This window comes from Lactuca virosa, chromosome 8 (assembly GCF_052849685.1).
Source record: "Lactuca virosa cultivar CGN04683 chromosome 8, Lactuca_virosa_CGN04683_v6, whole genome shotgun sequence".
Lineage (NCBI taxonomy): Eukaryota > Viridiplantae > Streptophyta > Magnoliopsida > Asterales > Asteraceae > Lactuca > Lactuca virosa.
Window position 1 is genome coordinate 163990264 of NC_136433.1, and position 7080 is coordinate 163997343.

The window sequence follows — 7080 nt, forward strand, 5'->3', positions numbered from 1 at the left end:
GACAGCCACCTGATGTGCTTTTTCTATCAAGTTGAAGACCACCATAGTTTGAATCTGAATATGCTTGAAGTAGGAAGCTCTCGTTTGCTGGGTACCAGATTCCGAGACTCTTTGTACCTATGAGGTATCGGAAAATTTGTTTCACAGCCAAGAGATGAGACATCTTTGGGTTGACTTGAAATCTGGCACACAAACATGTGGAAAACATGATATCCGGAGGACTTGCTGTGAGATAGAGCAAGGATCAAATCATTCCTCTGTACTTATTTTCATCAACTGCTACACCTGAAGGGTCGGCAAAGATTTTGTGTCCGAAGCCCATTGGTACCTTGGCTGAGGCACAGGTGTCCATTGAGTACTTTTTGAGGAGTTCCGAAATGTACTTCTCTTGGTGAATGAAAATTCCTCTGTTAGTCTGTTTGACTTGGAGGCCAAGAAAGAAGCTTAACTCTCTATTCATGCTCATTTGGAATCGATTGATCATTAGTTTAGCAAAGTCAGCAACCATTGATGAATCCGTAGATCCAAAAATGATGTCGTCAACATAAATTTGGACCAACATGAGATGCTTTTCATTTGATCTTCGGAATAAAGTGGGATCTAAAATTCCTCCTTGAAAACCTGAACGCTTGAGAAAATCTGTGAGGGTCTCGTACCATGTGCGAGGAGCTTGCTTTAGGCCGTAGACAACTTTTCGGAGCTTGTAGCAGTAGTTTGGATATGAAAGATTGACAAAACCGGGAGGCTGTTGAAGATATACTTCAGTGTTAAGTTCACCATTAAGAAAAAAACTCTTAACGTCCATTTGGTAAACTTTGAATCCCTTGTGAGCAGCATAAGCAAGAAAAATTTTGATGGCTTCAAGACGTGCAACAGGAGCAAAGGTCTCATCGTAGTCGAGCCCTTCAATCTGTGTAAATCCTTTAGCCACCAATCTTGCTTTGTTTCTAATGATAACTCCTGCATCATCTAACTTGTTGCGAAACACCCATCTAGTACTGTACAATGGGATGATTCTGAGGAGGAGGCACGATAGACCAAACTTCATTTCTATCAAATTCTGCCAGTTCTTCCTGCATGGCTGTAATCCAGTCAGCTTGATCTAATGCTTCCTTGATGGATTTTGGTTCAACCATGGAGATAAATGCCGAAAAATGACATTTGTTTTGAACACTTGTGGCAGAGCGAGTTTGTACACCAACGTTTGGGTTTCCGATTACTTGATTCGGAGGATGATCCTTGGTCCAGGCATGTAACCTTGGAAGTTCTTGAGCAGCGGACAATCCAATATCTACAATAGGATTGAGTTGCTCTCCCTGAATGGTTTGAACATGAGGATGATGCTCCCCCTGAACTTCTGAACCAGAAAGGTTGACATCATCATCAGAAGGGAACTCAAAGAAATTTTCATTGTCATCAATGTTGATAGGATTGGAGTCATCGAAATGAGCAGCTGCATCTTTGAAACCATCCACATTTGATTCAAGAGAGGGTTGACCAATCTACCCCTCAACCTGAGAAGGTTGAAACGGTTCGAAATCAAATGGAGAAAGAGAGGGAAGAGGACCGGAAATAGGTTGAGAAACAGGAGCTTCCGAAGTTGAATTTTGCCTTGTTCGAGATTCCGAATCAAAGGCGGTTTCGGAAGGTCCAAAGAGAGTTTCAAAGTCGAATTCAAGGATGGTTTGCTGGTTCGGACATCGTGGCGCTGGAGCATCAGACTCCATAATGTGAGTTGTAACATGAGTTGGGCCAGAATTCCGAACGAAATTATCATCGAATGTAACATCAAAACTTTCTTCCAAAACACGAGTTCTTCGATTAAGAACTCTATAAGCCTTTGATTTAGAGGAGTAACCGAGGAAGATGGATTCATCAGCTTTAGGTTGGAACTTGGTAAGCTGATCACGATTGTTCTTTATGATGCACCTGCATCCGAAAACGTGAAGGAACGAGCTCGTTGGCTTCCGACCTTTCATTGCTTCAAATGGGGTCAGACGTCGATTGATGATACTCCGATTTTGAGTGAAGCACGCAGTTGATACGGCTTCAGCCCAGAGATAGAGTGGTAGATTTGCGAAGTTAAGCATGGATCGAGCAGCTTCAACAAGAGTTCTATTGCGTCTTTCAACTACACCGTTCTGTTGTGGAGTGTACGGTACTGAGAAGTTATGGTCAATTCCTTTCTCGGTGATGAATTTCTCAATGGTTCGATTGGTGAATTATGAACCATTATCACTTTGGATACGCCTAACAGGAAGTTTGATAAGGACTTCAATTCCTTTAATGAAGTTGATGAGTTCAGAGGTTGTTTCGGACTTTAGTCTGAGGAAGAAAACCCAAGTGAACCTTGTAAAGTCGTCAACAATCACAAAAATGTATTTCTTATGATGAAGACTCTTTACAGTGGATGGTCCACAAAGATCCATGTGCAGGAGCTCCATTGGTTCTGAGATTGATTTTTCGATGATAACAGGATGACCCTTCTTTGATTGTTTTCCATACTCACATGCAGCACATAAATGATCATTTTCGAATTTGAGAAGAGGTAAACCTCTCACCATTTCACCAGATACGAGATCATTCATGTACCGAAAGTTCAAATGAGCAAGCCTTCGGTGCCATAACCAAATGACGTCAGGAACGGATTTGGAGAGGAGGCAGAGTTGTGGTTTACCAACAATCATGTTGATGTCGAGTGGGTACATGTTCTTGTTACGGTTGGACTTGATTAAACACTCTTTTCGGTCTTTAGTCATTACATAGCTGTGCTTCTTACAAAACTCGACACGTCGATTTGAATCAGTGAGCTGAGCAACACTTATCAAATTATGTTTCAGATCAGCTACATAAGCCACATTTGAGATAGAGAAATTTCCATTGGTGAGAATTCTGTAACCACGAATTTGAGAGTTGGAGTTGTTTCCATATGTCACGTAACCAGCATTTGGAGAAAGCTTGAGATCCCGCGGAACGTCTTTCTGCCCCGTCATGTGCATGGAGCAAGCACTATCAATATACCATATTGTTTCTTGCTACGAAGCACAAAGCGCCTGCAAAATTAGTGAGTGATGGAGTTTTTAGGCTCCGAGTTAGGTTTTGGGACATAGGCACGGGCTTTGGACTTTGATTGTGATTTCGGAACAACTTTGTGTTTTCTGGTGGTAATTTTTGAGTTCTTCGGAAACAGACAGAAGGTTAATGTCTTTTCATCTATAAAGTAGTCATATTCAATGACTTTAGGGTTGTGAACAGTTTTCTTCAGACCATTGACTTCGAGAGCATTGGAAACAGTTGTAACCTCCGGAACTGTTGTTTCATCAATGTGATATTTGACTTTCCACACAAGATTTTGCTTTGAAGATTTTGAAAAATTTGTTTTCTTAGCAATTTTTGATTTTCTTGATGACACATTTGTTTTCGAAAGATTGGGTTTAAAAATTGTGCCATCAGATTTAGCAATGAAAACTGATGAAATTGTCCGAGGAGAGGTGTTTTGGACAGTCATGGCATTCTCACGAGATTTAGGCTGAGTAGTACTGACTACTTTCTTGGGTGCTACATGACTGAGAGAATTAGAAGGTCTCTTGAGGATCTTAGTGGGTGTGAAGGAGTTTTGACTATGGGTTGATGACTGCGAATTCTGAGATACACTCTTTTTGGAGTTTTCAAGGAACCTGGAATTTTTTCTAGTTTAACTTCCTTTTTATGAGCATTTCGAGCTTCCACTTTGGGATCCACTATCTCCTTTAAATTTAACATTGGTTTTCTCTTGGGGTGGGATGAGGATTTTGAAGTTTGCTCTGCAGAAGGATTGCTAAACTTGGGATCAATGGGAACAAAACTAGTTTTTGAAATTACTAAAGAGTCTGATTTACAAGAATCAGAGGAGACACAACTTGAGATTTCAACATTATCATCTAAGGATGCCTATACAACCTCAGAAGAAACAGTTTCAATTGTCACCGGAATAATTTCTTCAACAACACAGTTGTTCGGAGGATTATGTTTTGGAATGTAATCTATGAAATTTGAAACACTGCGATGGAATTTCGTTGTCCGATTCAGGTCCAAGTTTATCAGAGGCGGAAGAGGCGTAGAATCGGGACACTTGACAACAATTGGTTGAAACTCAGGAATTAGGGACTCAAAATGGTCTGTGGTCTCATGAAGGGGTGACAAGGGAGAGACAGGTGTATCCGAATGCTTGATGTTCGAAACCTCTCCCATAAATATCAAATATTGCAATTCCTTCAAGGGACGAGCAATTGGTTTCAGAAACTCGCTTCCGAGACCAGGTGCTTTAGACCATGGCTGAAGAAAAGTATGAGTCATCCGTAGATTCGATTCAAGTATGTCAATTGAATTATGCAAAGCATCTATCTTAGCATTGAGACGTTTGTTATCAGAAATCAAGATATTTCTTTCAGAATAGGTAATTTCACATTTGTCTTTTAAAATGATACATTCATCTTTAGACATTACAAGTTCATGCTCTAAAGACTCGATTTTCAAGTTTTTATCCTCAAAACGCAACCTAAGACGATTTAGTTCGCAATCCTTCTTCTCACTGGCTTCTATGGAAGACTCACAGGCTTTATAAATGGTGCTCATATCTGGGTCAGATAAGGTTCAGAAAGAGATAGATCAAAATTATTATCAGTAATCATAGATTTTACGTGTTGAACGATGCTTCGACCGCGTGGATCATTGGTAGCCATATAGTAGTAGTGTGGTTCAGCAGCATCATCTTCATCTTCAGAACCGGAGGACCAATATCCTTCATCACATTTAACAGATTGTCTTGCCATCAAGCACATGTTTCTTCCAGTCACCATGTCATCATCATCTCCGGATGACCAATATCCTTCAACATTCCTTGATACAATTGTTACGAAAGCTTTTTCACTTTCAGCCATTTCTTGAGCTCTTCGGGCGTAGTATGCATAGTCCTTGATCTTTGGTTTTTGTGGAGCTTCAGCCAAGCAATCTTTTGCAAAGTGATTTGCATGTCCACACTTGTCACACACAATTTTTGGTTTGTTGGATTTTGGATTCTGCTGTGGTTCCGAAGTAGAGCTTGGTTTTGAGATGTTCGATTTGAATGAGGGAGGATTTTCCGGATTTGGTTGTGGTTCCGGAGCTGAGTATGGTTGAGGATTGTTTTGGTGAGGAGCGTGGAACTGATTTTGGTATGGTTTGTAAGAGGGATTGAAAGGATGTTTGTATTTCATGGAGAGGAGAGCAAACTCTTGTTGGAAACGGAGTTCAGAGTCCATGGATGCGGAATCATCAACTGGATAGTTTGGTGTGGGTAAGAAAGGTAAGGATGATTGAACAGATGGAATAACTGGTTTGAAAAGGTCCGAAGTGGATGTGTTCGGAAGGGTTGGTTCAAAGGAACTGACAAGAGCAAGAGGACCTCCGGAGAGTTCCCTTATGGTCTGAGCAACATTAGATTCCTGTCCTTGAAGTTCATCAAAAAGTTGATAAAGCTTTAACTTTTTCAAAGAACCATTACTTTGGAGACAAGATTTCACATTTCCCCATCCTTTACCAAGACTGTTTATGAACTTGAGATTGTACTCCAAGGGAGTTCAGACAATCCCATGAGCAGTCATGTTGTTGACTACGATTCGATAACAGTTAGAGGCTGAGGCCACTGATTCCCCAGGAGTGGTAGTGAAGGTGTCAAAATCATTGACAACTGAGGTGAGACGCTTGTCTTTCATGTTTTCCGAACCTTCAATCAGGTCTTGGAGAGTGTCCCAAATCTCTTTTGCTTATTTGCACAATTTAATGTGCTCAAAGAGTGAATGAGGAACACCAAACACCATTTCTGAGAAAGCAACTTGACCAACATGCAACTTCTCAATATCATCTATAGTTAGAGGAGCTGGACGATTTTCATCTTGACCCATAAGCTGAGCAGCAACATCTCTCACAACCGTTCTTACAGGAACATGAGGACCTTCTTTGATGGATCTCCAAATCTCTTCACCTTTCTCTTTAGCTAGTAAAAATCTTTCCATTCTAACTTTCTAGTGATCATATTCTTCCACAACTAGCAATGGGGCACGTGTAGGGCAACCACAGTATTTGCGATTTGCATTAAAATCATTTGTTGAGGATTAGAAGCAGCCATTGAAGTTAAGATATCTTCAAGAAAAAGTGGTATATAGAAGAACTTTTATCCTTAACACAGAAATGGTTAATTTCAAACCAACTATAATCTGATCTTATGGATTCAAAGGACAACCACTCAAGCTCTAATATCAATTGAGAGAAAAAAAATGATCTGATGCGCATGGACAATGTTTGGAAACTCAAACCTTGAGTGAATGCTTAAGATCAATGTCTGCTTACTAATAAATGTTCTAGTCAAGCCTATATAGACCAGTCAAGTCTGAGTTAATGCATTCAACAAATAATCAAGCCATAAATGAAGAATGAGAATAAAGATCAAGGTAAAGATAATAAATGAAGAACAAGAAGAATGTTTGAGAGAATATTCAGAAAGATGAAGTATCTTGGAAATTGCTAAAAGTGAGTAAGAAATGATCCGTCGTTGATTTAACATTGAAAGCTCCTATAAATAGGAGTGCATGAAACATGGTACTAACCAATTACAATCAAAGGACTGGATAAAAGAGTTACACATCTGACACTCTGAATATCCGTGTTTGACAAATAAAACTAAATCCTATGACATGTTAAATGAAACAAAAAACAATTTAGATTAAATGCACTAAGACAAAATATTGATCTCAGAACAGCAAACATCGCGGACATAAACATCGATTCCAGAATGCCTTCACTCTCGATCTCCTTGTCACCAACATATCTTCAAGTCCAGACATAAACAGATTCCGGACCAATCTTTACTTCGGATCACCATCTGACTTCAGAATGACATTGGGACTTAGGATTACTAGAGGTTCACTTTTAGGTTCCAACAGTGTGTTCCTGCAAGGACACCCCAAATCTCAAACCTAAGAACTTCCGCGACAATGGAGGGGCACTACCTAGGAAAAGAAAGTTTTGCAACAAGAAAGGGGGTCGTCCGACTCATGTACATGC